General features: G+C 37.8%; 1 long non-coding RNA gene across 1 annotated transcript in view; it reads right to left on the bottom strand.

The window, feature by feature from the left end:
* Positions 1 to 7: 7 nt before the first annotated feature.
* Positions 8 to 16823, bottom strand: part of LOC127182701 (uncharacterized) — a 32697-nt gene continuing 15881 nt past the window's right edge. The window contains exon 4 of the long non-coding RNA XR_007829944.1: positions 8 to 914. This is a non-coding gene — a long non-coding RNA (uncharacterized LOC127182701). The remainder of the gene's footprint in view (positions 915 to 16823) is intronic.

Here is a 16823-nt window from a genome sequence, read left to right as displayed (position 1 = left end):
TGTATTTGTGTGTCTCAGTCAAACTCTTTTATTCGACCACACTAATGCTCAAACTGTGTTTTCAATATACACTTAGGCCTACTCATTTTAGTATTTTTGTTTACACCCAACGAGAGGCTCACGATCAAAAAAAAAGACAAAAAGCACTGCAATTTGTCTGGTGCCAGTATCTAAAGGAGTCTGGTGCAGGCTTTTTATCCAAGAGAATTAGCCCTACACTAACCGCCGTGTTTAAACAGCCAATAGAGACAAACGCAGTGTAACGGCCAAGATCCGTCTACGCCAAGACCGACTCGCAAACCAAAAGACTGATAAGTTTTTACATGTATGTTTTAAAATGCCCCAGAAACTTTCAAAATTTCATCATATAAAAAGATTCAGTGCCTTTTCTCTTATCCAAGTTTCCTATTTAACCTTTCCACAAAGCTAAATAAAACCATATGCCTGGGCCGAGTCTGTGGACCACATGTGGCTAGAGCAGAAGAACGTAAAAAAAAAAACAGGAGACTTTGATCTAGTGCTAATTAATGCAGATCTTTTTAAACCAGATTTATCACACAATGCTATTACATATAGCAGAGGCCGAAACTGATAAATTCTGCAGCTGTTCATCAGGACAAGATAAAAGAAAGGAATAAGCTGGTGCAAAAAAAAAAAAAAAAAAAAAAAAAAAAAAAAAAAAAGGCTTGAAGCACAATGTCATATAAACACATATATTATCAATAAAAAAAAAACGAAAAACACTGTAAAATCAGCAAATATTATTACAATTTAAAATAACAGTTTTCTAATGTAAACTGTAATGTAAAATGTAATTTATTCCTGTGACTGCAAAGCTGAATTTTCGGCATCAATACTCCTGTCTTCAGTGCCACACGATCCTTCAGAAATCATTCTAATATGCTGATTTGCTGCTAAAAAAACAAACAAACATTATTATCAATGTTGAAAACAGTTGTGATGCTTAATACTTTTGAGAAAACCATAATTGTTTCAAAATTCTTTGTTGAATGTCATAAATGTCTTTACTGTCACTTTTGATCAATTCGATACATCCTTTCTAAATAAAAGTATTCATTTCTTTAAAAAAATAAATAAATAGAATTCTTACTGACCCCAAATTTTTGAATGGTAGCATATATATATAAAAAATTCTCCATTATGCTGAGTCACCATTAGTACCACAAAATACTTCAGCAATAAAACAGAATAGGCGTCAGCGAAACCACTCATGGGATGGGTAAACATGTCTGAGGTAGAGTTTTTTTTTTTTCACAGAGGAAGATGGGGACGTAAGTAAAGAGAGTCGAAATCCATATACAGCAGGCTTGTGCCCACAGACTACTGGAAACCTCAATGTGTGAGTTACATTTCCTGTGCCCATACTGCCACCCAGACCACAACTCCTGGGTGGTGCTGGGAATCCATGATAAAGTTGCTAAGTTTGACTAAAAATGGCCATCGGACGTTTTAATATGACGTCGGCCATGTTTGATAAAAACAGCTGCTGTGCTTCTCTCGTAACATCTTAAATTGGACACCCGCCTGACTTTATTTTTTAATGACACGTCTTTCACAATCTGAAATAAACCATTTTCCCCTCTACGTCCATGCCGGGCAAGTTTGCAAGAAATGTTCTGGCGAATTTTAGCCGCAATTCTAACAGGCATGATTTCGGTGCTGATGATCTTCCTGAGAACACTTAGATCAGACTTTTGATTAAATCGCTGCATGCATCTCTCTCCTGCTGCTATATGGCAGCGGTTCCGAGTATAGGTACATGAAAACATCACATGTGATTCCTGCAAACGGTCCGGCTCTTCCTGGAGCTCAGCTAGAGCGGTGGAATGCCGGCTATCAAACACGCAGGGTGTGAAAAATGTGCAATACTTTGTAGCTGGTCAACGGTCACGGACTGGCCGCGTTGCACCTCCAGGCACTGTGGATATCATGCACAGTCATGTTTCCTGAGAGATCTGCCCATTCCCTGCTGTTTATATAAGCATAAGCAAAGCAAAACAATAGGATGCTTCCAATTTTACAATGGCGAGAGCTGCCAATCCCAAATGGTGTCTCAGCTTTCCGTGCGGTTAGAAATTGGATTCGTCCTCATCGCATTTTTCTTTGAAATTTTCCACTGCTGGATGGACTGGGACTGCTGAGAGAAAAGCTGTGGTTTTATTAAACATGGACGAGCAGCTCCCAAACATGTCTAATAAGCTGGAGAACATGCACGGAGTCAGAGGAACTCAGCACTAATAGACTCTCTCTGTCAGCAAGAGGATTTAACTCTCTCTTTCTCTCATTTCTCACTACATCAGCAGCTGACACTGTCACTAGACTCAGTCTCACCTCATATATTACCTTGCTTTACTCCCTCGCTGTTTATTCAAAGCGAATTCATGTTGCTGTAGGCCATATGAGCTCCTCCCTGCTAGGTTAGGCCTCTGCAGTACCAACAGGAAGTCTGCAGGAAGACCTGAGGCATGTGACCCCAGGCTTTGCCATTTCCTTCCATGGAAAACAACGCAAAGTATTCACAAAGCTCGCAATTTCACCAGGAGTTCAGATATGCAAGCACTACAAGAAAAGGTTTTTGTCATGCATCCTAATTTCATTTCTTTTCCAATTATATTCAAAAGTCATCAGTATGGCGCATCTGCGTTATTAGTGGGGTTTGCTAAAATATCATGTGGCTTGTAGAGGAGAGATGATTAGTTTTTTCTGAGCTGTTAGAATTACAAATCTGACCTATAAAATGGCAGTAAAACAACTGAAAAAAAAAAAACTTTTATCTTGGGCCCATAAGCAACCCTCTAGCAACCACACCCGAATCCCTGGCAACCACCAAGAACACCTTGACAACCACATAACAACATGCTACAGCCATTTAGAACATCTTAGAAACCACAAGCAATGCCCTGGCGAACAATTAAACCTCCTTGCAGCCACCCAGAACACCCTGACAACTATATAGAAATGCATTTACAAAAGCTTAGTAGCTCTAAAGCATTGGCCAAGCAATCAACCACAGGAGCCTAGAAACCACTTGGTAACACCTTGACAACCACCTAACAATGTGCTAAAAACACATAGAACACCTTAGTAACTACAAAGCCATATCCTGGCAACCGTGTACAAACCCTAGAAACACCCTAGCAGCCACCCAGAACACCCTGAAACTGGATAGCGCTAAAAATCAGTTAGAACCCCTTTAGCAATGACTCAGCAACAACCTGGCAACAAAAACACCCTAACAACACCCTTGCAGGCACCTAGAACACCTTAACAACCACAAAGCAACATTTTAAGAAAACAATGATTAACTGCAGAACACTCTAAAACTGTACAGCACTAAAAACATGTTAAAGCACCTTAGCAACCACATAGCAATGCTCTGGCAACCACCTTAACACCCTAGCAACGCCCTAGCAACCACTCAGAACAACCTAACAACCGCAAAGCAACATGTTACAAAAACAATGATTAACTGCAGAACACTCTAAAACTGTATAACACTAAAAACATCTTAAAGCACCTTAGCAACCACATAGCAATGCCCTGGCAACCACCTTAACAACCCAGCAATGCCCTAACAACCACAAAGCAACATTTTAAGAAAACGAGCAACTGCAGCACACTCTAAAACTGCATACCACTAAAAAACAGCTAGAACACTTTAGAGAACACATAGCAATATCCTGGCAACCACCTAAATACCCTAGCAACGCTCTAGTAACCATTCAGAACACCTCAACAACTGCACAGCAATATGTTAAGAAAACACTAAGCAACTGCAGAACACTGAAACCAGTTAGAACACCTTAGCAACCACATAGAAATGCCCTGGCAACCAGCTTAACACCATAGCAACGCCCTAGTAACCACTCAGAACACCTTAACAACCACATGGCAACATGTTAAGAAAACAATGAGCAACTGCAGAACACTCTGAAACTGTATAGCACTAAAAACCAGTAAGAACACCTTAGCAACCACATAGAAATGCCCTGGAAACCACCTAACAACCATAGCAACACCCTAGAAATTACTCAGAACACCGTTACAACTACACAACATGTTAAAAAACACTGAGCAACTGCAGAACACTCTGAAACTGTATAGCACTAAAACCAGTTAGAACACCTTAGCATTCTCATAGCAATGCCCTGACGATCACCTAAACACCCTAGCAACGCCCGAGCAACATCCTATCAACCACTAGAACACTATAACAATCGGACAGCAACAAGTTAAAAAAACACTGAGCAGCTGCAGAACACTCTGAAACTTTATATACCACCAAAACCAGTTAGGACACCTTAGCAACCACATAGAAATGCCCTGGCAACCACCAAAACACCATAGCAACACCCTAGAAACCACCAAGAACAACCTGGCATTTCAATAGCATTGCACCAAAAATCATATGCAAGGGTACTCACCTTTAAATCCCTAGCAATACCCTGGCTAGCAACCACTCACATAGCAACAAACTAAAAAAAAAAAAACACTCAGAACACCATAACAACCACCCACAGCTGTTCACAGCTTCCACCTTCTTCAGAAAATGTAAAAATCTAGTATATATAAATACTGACTGCTGATTGCTTGCAAGCAATTCGGTTCTCCAACAGGCCATATTTCATCTGTATACTTTTACTCTCACTCAACACACACGCACACACAGAGCCATAATTTTATGTTCCTTCATTTCAGGGCGCATAAACCGCTTATTGTTAAAAGCTGTCCTGCAGACATTTGAAGTCGGAGAGCAGCGCATGACAGACTCCGTTCCCTCAATTGCTCCTTCAATAGCACAGACAGAGGAAGAAACAGTCTGACTCAAAACACAGACAGAAAGGAAATGGAAGACAGGAAATGAGCACAAACACTAAATATCAGACGCAGGGAAGAGCAGCCGAAATCTTAGTGAAGATATCAAGAACAGAGCACGACTTTATAAAGCAGACAGATACGCACTGGAATGCATGCAAATTAAATGAGGCAGATGAAGAGAATTAGGAAGAAATAAGTGCAAATCCAGAACACGAGCAGCAGGAAAATGCAACAATATTGCACGCCATATGCATACATGCAGCATGTTCCAGATAGCAAACTCTGTGCCTGGCCGGAGTGAATCAGCAAAGGCCTTGATGAAAGAACAGTGTCTCTTTTTTAAGGAACATGAGGTTCTGCCATATGTGTCGCTGTTGGAGCAGGATGTCGGCCATGTGGGATGCATTAGACGGCGGTCCTGCCACTGTCCACTCAGCTCTCTGTAACCCAGTGCCACCTTTGTTTTGATAGAGCTAGCTCTTCGGCTCCCCCGTCCAAGTGTCAAGGCCATTAAATCTTTAATGTGGCCGGCTCCTGCGCGTCTCAACGAGAGACTTTAAAGTTCTCTGTAAGATACCTCTAATTGAGGTGGATGGGGTTTGGAGAGAAGGGCACGCTGGGTCCATACCGAAGCTAAAATTACGAGACTTGTCATCGGTTACAGAGAGGTCAGGAGAGAAGAAACTATGCAGCTCGCATCCAAAGTCAATAGCGGCTTGACTGGCATAAGCAAAATATTTCCATGCTTCACCCCGAAACGGTGCTCTGCGTTTTTTCCCCTCACTTCCACACCGGCTCTCACTTACGGCAAAACGTCCAATATGTCGACTATGGTCATTACTCTAAATTTAGCCAGATGCGCCCCGGTTTTCCACTGAGAGGTCCAAATCGGGAAAATCAAGCCAGGAGTATTCTAAGAATGGGGAATAAGATATATTTCATTCGCCTGACTGTAACCAGCATCTATTCAAAGAATGCAGCAGTCTGAATCACTTTCAGCACTGCTCTTTTGGCAATATGTATTTGCCATAGCTATAATTTTCAAGGGCTGTAGATGCTTAAACAGCTGCTAGGTGAGAAGGAACATAGTGTAACATCTGAGGGTCTGCAACAGGGGGGATTTATAGGAGTCAGTGGGTCAGGCCAAAGCAGACCTCTCAATAAAATGCCATTAACAACATTAACCCTTCGCAATAAGGATCTATGCAGGCTACAAAAAAAGCCCTATATATTTATTTTTTTTAGCGCATTTCCATAATAATCTGCATTGAAAAGTACATAATGCATTTTAATTTATTGTTGTTGCTGCTGTTATCATCATTATTTTGTATAGCACTTTTCACAACACATTGTTTCAAAGCAGTTAAAAGTGTTTTTTTATTATTATTTTATTGAGCATTTTTATGTGTAGTGCAACTTCTTGTTTAGACATACTAAACCAAATGTTTGTCCTTAATTTTAATGATTGTTTGATCTTTAAATGTATTTTTATTTATATTAATATTTAATTGTTTTATTTAAATTTAATTGAATTAAAAGTGGAATATAAATGCAAAAATAATATTTTAAATCAAAACTGGAACAAAAATGCAAAACAAGCATATTTATTTTAAAAAAAAAATGAATAAATAAATAAAAATAATAAAAATAATTTATATATAGATATATATTTTGAACCACAGAAATGTTACTGATAATATCTATTTATTTTAAAATAATAAATAGTTTGAATTTACACTCTAAAAAAATGCTGGGTTATTTTTTTAACCCAAATGCTGGGTTCAGCTCATTGGATCATTTATATTGGGTTATTTTTAATATTTATTACCCAGGTGCTGGGTAGTTTTTCCTGTAACTAAGCTGCTGGGTTATTTTTAATGCTGGGTTATTTTTTCTACCCATCCGCTGGGTTAAGCCTGTCTCTGATGAAACAACCCAGCTGCTGTGTTACAGGCAGTCAGAGCGTGGGCTTTTTGAGTCCTCTACAAAAGAAATCGGTTCTCAGCGCCGCTGATTTGCACTTCCTCAGCAAAATAAAGGTTTGTATATGTTTTATTTAATTTATAAAGTTTTTACAGTGCTGTAAATTGTATTACACCAATGCAACATGAGGACGAGATGTTAATCAGCTGTGTCAGCAGCAGCTGTTTTGTAGGATGGGAACCTTTAATCTTAAAATATGCTCTCTAATGTCAGTACTGTTTGTTTATGGGCAAGTTTTGGAGTCAGTCAGTCATCTTTAAGCTACGAGTGAAACGCAAGGTGGTGGTCTAAAGTTTGCAGTTAACCTGGCATTAGAATTAACGCTAAAAAGTGGTAAAAAAGCGATTACAGAGAATGGTTGAATACACAAATTAAAATTCTTCTTTTAAATGTTACATTTTTTTAAAGTGTAAAATGCTTGTTAAAGGAGAACTCCACTTCCAGAACAACAATTCACAAATAATTTACTCACCCCTTTGTCATCCCAGATGTTCATGTCTTTCTGTCTTCAGTCATCAGAAATTATGGTTTTTAAGGAAAGCATTTCAGGATTTTTCTCCATATAATGGACTCCAGTGGTGCCCGGATTTTGAACTTCCAAAATGTAGTTTAAATGCAGCTTCAAAGGGCTCTAAATGATCCCAGCAGAGAAGGGTCTTATCTAGCGAAGCGATTGGTCATTTTTTTCAAAAAATAAACATTTGATACTTTTTAAGCACAAAAGCTTGTGTAGCACAGGATCTGGGATGTGCGTCCATGATGCTATGAATTAGTAATGGGTCGTTCTTGAACGAGTCTTTCATTTTGAACGAATCTTCAATGTGACTCGGGAAGAACAAGTCGTCTCGTGGAGTGATTCATTCATTCGCGCATGCGCAACATCCTATTAGGGTCTGTACAGGAATTAGTTCACCTGTTTCATGTTTTGTTCATCTTATGGGGATGTCACGTGATGAACGAATGACTCAAACCCGAAAACTTGTCAGATAAGAGGTGAGGTGAGTTAATCATAGACTAAAGACCCAGGTAAACAATGAATTATTTTGTTCTGTTTCTTATAGCATTATAGTCTTGTCTTGTTTGTAGTGTGATCAACGTTTGTGTAAGCAGTAGATGTGTTAGGGAAGTAACACGTAACATTTTAAAATATATTTTGCTAAAATGAACGAGATGACTCGAAAAAAGATTTGTTCATTTTGCTGAACGAGACTCAAAGGTCAGAGTTGGTAAAATGATCCGAACTTCCCATCACTACCACAAATCACATGTAAGTTCATCGTCTGTGTACTGAGTATGGCGAAAAAATCTTATTTTCTCCTACAACTTGAGAGGAGGACATCTTGTACCTTTTTGTTTGTAAACAGCGTTTACAAACTTACTTGCACTTTCTTAGTCTTTGTGTGCTCGCTTTGTAAACACTGGGTCTGTAGTTCCGCATGACCTTACGACTTGATTCAATAGTACATAGCGTCTTGAACGCGCATCCCAGAGCCTGTGCTACACAAGCTTTTGTGCTTAAAAAGTATAAAAAATATAATTTTCTGAAAAAAATGACAGATAAGACCCTTCTTCCTCAGCAAGGATAGTTTAAAGCCCTTTGAAGCTGCATTTAAACTTAATTTTGGAAGTTCAAAATCGGGGCACCAATGAAAAATCCTGAAATGCTTTTCTCAAAAACCATAATTTCTTCACGACTGAAGACAGAAAGACATGAACATCTTGGACGACAAGGGGGTGAGTACATTATTTGTGAATTGTTGTTCTGGAAGTGGACTTCTCCTTTAAACATGTTTAAATGTATGTAAAACTATGCTGTATTCACCCAAATAAATTCAATTTTGTCCATGTGTTCTTGCTTAATAATAAATGTTCATCTGATTATTGTTGTTGCCTCTAGTAATTCTGTGTGTTTTAAAAGTTCCAGTCCATTTTAAACCAGCAATATAATAATTTTTCAACAATAGTTGACTTAAAATATCCCATTATGTTTGCTAAAAACATTTAACCCAACCAGCTGGGTCAAAACAACCCAGCATGTGTTCTGTCCAATATTTACCCAGCGGTGGGTTGCCAAATAACCCAAATTGCGTTGTTTTTAACCCAGCATTTTTTAGAGTATAGTTAACTACTTTTTGTTAATAGCTTTGTTGGTAGTATTCTGTTCCGAACATAAACAAATCTGTTACGCTAATGCACGTCATTCGAATATTTTCAAAATATAAATACATTCAAAACATACTCAAAAGTTAGACCAAGCACACATGAGGGATCTTTCCTCTTATTTGTGGAAACTTCAGGATTTAGAAAAATGTTATTCTTGTTACCTGACATTACCTATTGCTACTCAAGACATTTGAGCCCTGTGAGAATCTATACGCTTTTGGGTTTTCCTTCAAAGCTATACGGCTCTTGATCGTGTACCTCCACTGCATTGGCTCTCCATCTCCAAAAAAATTCACAAGCATGTTTACAATCGCATCAGGAATGCTAAAGCAGCTAATAACCTTGTTAAAAACGAGCCTTTGTATGTTCGCTTTTGCTGGCTGCACACTTGCCAAGGCAGTAGTGGCTCTCAGATGCAGAGGAACTCTGAAATCAGCAGAAACGTGTGTTCCTCAGGCGTATGCGAGCTGCTAACACCAAAATAAATAAATAAATAAATAAAAAATAGTACTCGGGGAAGATGACATAGCACTCGTTTAACTGCTTAGACACTTTCAACAAACAAACGTAAGTGCATATCCACAAACTTCCTAAACTGTTCTTGTTTAATTTTCCCTGCTAGCACATGCAAGGTTCTCAAACCGCTGTGATTGTAAAAACAGACAATGTTGACTGTGCGTTTGATTATATACCAAAATGTGCACTGTAATATAAAATGGCTTTGACGAATGGCTGTTTGAGCACTGAGGATGGTTGCAATTTCCCTGAAAGAGGGTTTCCTCATTTATGTAACACCGCAGCTTGCTAAGCTTGAGAGGGATTGCAGCTTTCCTAGGCTGTCTTCTAAACATCTGCGTAATCTCACATCCAAACTGTCTCTATACACAGGTGCACATTTGCTCCATCTGCAGATCACATTGCTCTTCTTCAAATTTACAGATTTAAGGATCAGGACAAACCGTCTTTAGGCAGGGGCCACTGTTGCTCCCTTGATAGGAAAAACCTTCCCTTATTTCCTGATTCAGAAGCTGCTCTCTAAATGAACTTGACTATTATTTTTAAGTGTTCTTATTACAACACGAAAGTCAACCTCATGCTTTCCTATATGTAGCATTGGCAAGCCTCAAGTTTTTTAACTGTTCATGTAAATGAACTAAATCCAAAAGAAATGATTAACTGATTCAAATCTCAGATGGAACTTGAATGCTGCAACCTTAAAGTTGTATTTTCCCATTAAATCATTTAAATGTAGTTTGAGCTACTTTTTGTTTATAGTGTACTCGCACTAATTACTTTTTTTAAAGAGCTTGAGTGTAGTTTAAATACTTTAAATCATGAGCTGCTTGTAGTTTAATACTACTAAATAATAAAATTAGAGAAATATTCAATTTGCAGTGTAAACAGGGTATCTGCAGAGTTTTTAAAATCTAATTTAATACTTTTAAAGGCCTTTTTGAAGACTTGCAGAAATATCCATACAGAACAAACCCATGCAATCTCAGAGACGTCTTGAAAAAAAAGTATTTTTCCAAAAAATTGTATGTATGCAAACTGTATAATATCCAAGGTACACATTTCTAGTAATTGTGCAGTTAATTTGCATATTGTATTTTCAGAAAGGTTTGGAATATTTGTCCTCTCCCCAAATTTGTATTATTACACGGTAATAATAATTAAATTAGAAGTGTTTTATTGACCTATTAAGATTTTGCTTACATCTAGATTGTAAATATATTTTTTGCTATGTTGTTCAATTTTTTTTTCAGAGGTAAATCCATAACAAGTACATTTTAAACAATATTTCAAGTGTAATTTATGAGATTTGTTGTGTTTTGAATCCAAATTTCCTTTGTAAAAGGCAAAAACTTAATCATACGGATTTCAAAGTTAAGGATTCATTAGTTATACACACTGAACCAAAAACTATCATAACATCTTAGTGGATAATTCAGCATACTTTATTTTTGACGAAACATCCCATGTTTCAGTAGTGACAGCACATTTTCGGTAGTGACAGTAATGCTTTGGTAGCAACCACATCACATTACAGAATTTTAACTCACATACTAAAACACTACTAAAACATATTAAAATATAAAAAACAGTACTAAAATTGTATATTCCCCCAAATATGAGGATTGTGGCTCTTATTTAAGGGTCTTATTTTGATCAGTAATTATCAAAATAAGACCCTTATTCCTCACCTGGGATCGTTTACAACCGCATTTTGGAAGTGCAAACTTGGGGGCACCATTGAAGTTCATTATATGGAGATAATTCTTGAATTTTTTTCCTCAAGAAACATAATTTCTTATCGACAGAGGGAAGAAAGACACAAACATATTGGATGAAAATTATCTGTAAATTTTTGTTCTGGAAGTGAACTTCTCCTTCAAAGAGCCATGAAATGGTATTTATTGTTTGAATTTCTTTAAAAAAACAAAAACAAAAAAGACAAAATTTGAAAGCTGTTGGCTTTGTTTCATATCAAAAGTAACCTGCTTTGTCTTGTCTGTCTATCTGACATTTTAATACTTTTTAAAGTCTCACAAGGGCCCTGGTAAAGTAAACCGACTCAACAGAAAACAGAATAATAATGCAAAGGCTGAATTAATAAGGTTCAGTTAAATCAAATGATGATAAATCAAACATTTTTTCTTCAGTTTTTTACATGATTGCAAAAATTGTACAGAAAAAAGTGCGTTCTACATTAAAGACAGGGAAGAAGAAAAAGAGATTGATAAAAAAAAAAAAGATATGCATCACTCAGGAAATGAAAAAGAAAATCAGGTATGAATGGAATTACTTCACAATATAGAGTCTGGACTGGTTTTGTCCAAGCCAACAAAAAAAAGTGCCTCAGGTTGTTAAACCCATCAGTTCCTGGAAGCCCCTTGTGCAAAAATCCTTTAACACTAACATCAAATGAGAAGGATGCAAAAATGTTATACATACTGATTGTGGACGTTAGCAGGCAAACATTTAGGTGCTACCAAACGAGAATTTGGGCAAGGTTTCTGCATAGTCAAAGCAGAAAGAGCTCACAGTAACCATGCCAAGCAAAAACAACAAACAAAACGAACAGGGTGCTAATTAGCAATCAGCTCACAGCGGAACGGGCTGCTCTTAGTAGGAGCTTGGACATGGCACAACATTGAGCTAAGCGGAGCGGACTTTGATATCCGTGCTAGCTTTTTGTTTTTAATCTGCAATTCCCGCAATGTTTAAGAGCTGCTAGTCGAAGAGTGCAAGAAAATGTTTAGGATGAATGCTAAGCTAATGATCCAAGCCAGAACAGCTGATTCCACCATTTTCCCCACCTTAAATAGCAGAAAAGAGGTGCTATTTGAAGCACTCTTATAGCTTCTGGTGCAGCACACATTGGATTAAGGCTTGATGCAAATGCTTGCACGGGGTTGTGTTGAGGACAGGGTAATGGGCTCAAACAGTTGAAAGAAAATGCCTGCCCTCAGCTGCCCCCTCATTTGATCACAAGGTCCGTAGCTCATAATGAATGTCTAAAATCTCATATGTGCCCAAATGAGAACAATAGCGATAAACCTCCAATACCGAAACCATACAAGCTGCACATGAGTCAGTGTTCTTGTGGTGAACTTGTACATTTGGAGAAAACAAATAAAAAAAAAAAGGTTAAAGTACATGAACGAACTGTGTCTATCGCTTGCATATACACAGTGTTCCCATTTGAAATGCTGCAAAACACACAAGACAAAGAGAAAAACATCAAAAAGACACGCTCTCCAACCCACACAACTAAACGCTTTTTCAAATTTTCACCACATGAGTCCGTGGGAGGAATTCAGTTCCTATGCAACCCAATTCTGCTTTGCACGTCTCTGAGTCTGGCTCTGTAATACTGGCAACAAAGAGTTTGACACATACTTAAACGGAGTGCCAAGCTCTGGATGCTTTTATGAAGGCTTTAAAAGAAACACCTTTAAATGCAAAAGTATGTATTTCATCAGCGCAGCCTATTTATATTGCAATTATTTCTGCTAAAGAGGCTATTAGACAGGCAACCCAGAAGCAATGAAGTCCGCTCGATGCTCAGATGAAGCTGACATCATTTAAATGCCGATGCCTGAAGTGTTGTGTTTGAGTCATGATCATTTGAAGCCATGAGCTCACCTGGGAGAACGTTTTTAATAATGAACAACCTCCATTGAGATGCTGCTCTAAACAGATTCCCACAGAGAAACAAGCTTATCGTCTGAGCTAAGCCTGAACGTACTGTGTACAGTTTCTCTTTTGCTTATAAAGCTCTCATTTTTGTGGATATGGTCCCAAAACCATTGGAACCGTCACCAAGCAGTAACCATAGCAAAATCCAACTGCACCAGACAAGTGTTTAATTTGGCTCTTCCTTTACTTCCAATGTTATGTCCTTCCTTCCTGTCTGTAAAAATCTTTGTGTGGATCTCTTCAAGGTGTAATACTTTTATATGACATTCTGTATTTGGAAATCTGGACATGAGTTTGTCTTTTTTGGTTTAACTAATCACCATATGACCAAATCACAGGGTGAATTCACTGCAGTTGTTTTAGGGATTATGGCATATCAAACTGGCAAAAATCCACAGCACTAATCACCATCACTGTAGTTTAACCAGACACTAATTAAGGGCAGTTACATACAGTTGCAATCGGAAATTGAACCCCCTTGACCTGCAAGACATTTTGCTGCAGAGAACAAAATTTTGTGAAAACAATTAAACAAAGGCATAAGCACATTATTGGAGAAAGTTTATTAGTACACATTTGAGTAAGTTTGAGAATGATGAATAATGAAAAAAAAAATCTAATTGGCTCTAAACATTCATGGTCAAAAATATTCAATCCCCAAAAGGGGGGATTTATTCTTTAAAACCACCAATAAACACTTCTTGGAATTGCTTACGAGCTTCTGTCACCTCTCTACTGCAATCTTCCTTGACTGAAAAAGCTTACAGATCACTGATAATCTTTGGTTTTCACTTTGCCACTGCTTTCTTCAAATTCAACCAAATATTTTCAATAAGAATTAAATCTGGAGACTGAACAGGGCACTCAAGAACATTCTATGACTAATCCCTGAACCAAGAATAAGTAGATTTGGATGTATACTTTGGGATGGCTATCCTGCAGGAAAGTTCATTGATCATTAGCTTCAGTCTTTGCACCAAAGACATCACAATTCTTGCTAAAATGGCCTGATATTTTAAAGAATGTTTTCCAATTTGTGCTACAGTGAAACAACCCCATAGCATGTTTGACCAGGCATATGGTGGTGTTCTGCTTATAAGCTGGGCCTTTTTTTTATTTTGCACCAGGCATACTGCTAATCCATAGGTCCAAAAGGTTTGGTCACATCGCATAAAACATTCCTTTTCCAATGGCCTTTTTGTTCTTCTTTTGGTCAAGAGCAGCATTCGGTAAGATGCCTCATCATGAAGGCCATACTTGTCTAGTGTTTTTTCATATACTATGCACTGAAATGTCCTCCTTTCGTCTTATCATCTTGAAAGTCTTTGGCTGTAAATTGCAGGTTTTTCTCAACTGCTCTGATCAAACATTTTATGATATTGTGCTTTTTTTTTTTTTCAACACCATCAAATGTTTTCTGGTACAACACACTTATAACTAATGAATAAGGCTGCCAGCTGTGTCTCTAGGAACTTTTAACGTCTTGGAAATCTTAATGTATCCTTTCTAATGTAATAAAACAATTTCTTCTCTCTGGATTTTGTGAGAGCTCTGTTGACTTTACTTTATTTGCTACTCGACTTCAGCACATGCATGGGCTCACTGTATGTATGTGTAACACCCCAAGCTAATTCTGTTATTGAACAGAGTTTCTAAAGGCTTAATTGTGTTTTAATACAATTTTGTTTCCTACTGTAAAAATAAGTGACTTAAAACAGCAATGTTCATAAAGGGTTAAATAATTACGACACAGCTGTGTTATTAAAAAATCATATAACTCAAAAACATTACATTATGTATTGACATTATCACTTTTATTATGCCAGTAAACTGTTGTAGATGCAATTTTTATAAAGTCCTGGATCTTCAGAAAAGCTTGTATTGCAGTCTCTGGGGGGTTGAATAATTTTGAATGCAACTAAGTATACACGTCATTGTCATATTTTTCAGTGCAAATATTTCTATGAAAACTATTCTTATTGTATTATCAAGAAACTCACTTTATGTTGTGCTTTTACCTCAAGTGAATTAATTCCACTGGCAGCCAATCATTCTGAACCGGGCCACGTGATTAGGAATTGCGTTAAGCTGCGTTCAGCAAAGATTTTTTGCACGTTCTATTATGGAGCTCCAAAACTTGACTATATTGTTTAAATGCGGCGTTCAGTGATTTCATAACATTCTTTGTCGTCCATGACAACGCTGTATATCAGTTTGAAAATTTAAACCGGCGGCGCTACATTCTACGTGTTTTATACAAACCCAATTAGCGCCATCTTGCGTATGCAGTGAGGAGGATTTCAATAGCGATAGCATACAAACTCCTAAATTTTAATGAACTATCAATCAATATAACTTCATGTATGAAGGCTACTGTGTAAAGAAAATATTAAATTTAATATCCTATACCACTAAAAACTATGACTGTCAATTCAAACAAAATAATTATGAGTAATCTCATGAATTCCCTTCTACATCTTAAAATGTGGCTGATATGACTTCGTCTGTCAAAAAAAAGTGCGGTTATGGTTTAAACCACAACCCAGTAAATACGAAAATGAAAGGAAACCAGTTTGAAGCATGATCTGGTTTCAGTCAACCCAGAACTGTCTGGCACAGAGGAGATTAAGTTCCTCACACTTCAACAGTAATTATTGGAATATAATATGCCATATGAATCCTTGTGGGTTGTGGAGATTTGCTGATGTCTAACCTTCAGATAACCACAACATTTGCTTCTGATTAATAGTAATGTGCTATTGTGCTATAATCATAAACAATTATGTGGAATCACTTTAACCCAGACAAAATTAAATGAGTTATAATTCCTAAATTATATGATATGCGACTTTCTGGGTGTTCTGTGTTTTGACGAAAACACATTGAAATGGGTCTAAAGGCATACACATGGTATTACCATGTCGGCTGGCTGTTCCCATGCATTTAGCCTACTAAAAATAAGAGATGATGTCTCATCACATCATGGGAAAGAAAGGGCCAGGCTTTCATTTATTTTAGTACGTTAACACAGGTTAGTAGGCGAACGTGCGTTTGAGGCTGTCATTTGAGTACAAGCCAGGAACGCCTAATTAGACAAATGGAAGGAGAGTAAACTGTGATTTACATGACTGGTATTGGTCGATTTGAACAAATAATGTCTTTCCTTTTTGCTGGGCTCAGCGATAAGTAATGAAATTAAAGCGTTTATAAGCAGTAATTAGTGAACTGCTTGGCCACAGTCTGTCAGACATAGACAAGGCCTAATAGGCCACTTCTTGCATTTTACTGCCCACAAAACAGCTTAATAAACAGTAGCTACCCATATCACCTGCTGGGAGAGCTGGTCTTTGGAAAAGCGGCCAGCCAGAAACAAGCCTGGGAGCGTTGAATGCCACTCCGCCAGCCCACAGCGGGTCTTCCCGTGTGTCACCCTCACCGCAAGCCCGCGGCGTCTCGCCTCACAGCCCTTTTTATTGCACTGAACGGCATGAATGATTGAACAGTTAATGGTGCAGCTGTTGCAGAATTAGTCTGCGTAAAATGGCCATAAAGTGTGAAATGTAAAATTAATATCAACTGGAAAGAAAGCTGTGAACGGCTGAACATTGAACTGGTGGAAAACTATAAACCATTTA

This window comes from Labeo rohita, chromosome 20 (genome assembly GCF_022985175.1).
Source record: "Labeo rohita strain BAU-BD-2019 chromosome 20, IGBB_LRoh.1.0, whole genome shotgun sequence".
Taxonomy (NCBI): Eukaryota; Metazoa; Chordata; class Actinopteri; order Cypriniformes; family Cyprinidae; genus Labeo; species Labeo rohita.
Note: the sequence above shows the minus strand (reverse complement) of the source record. Positions and strands in the feature narration are given on the sequence as shown.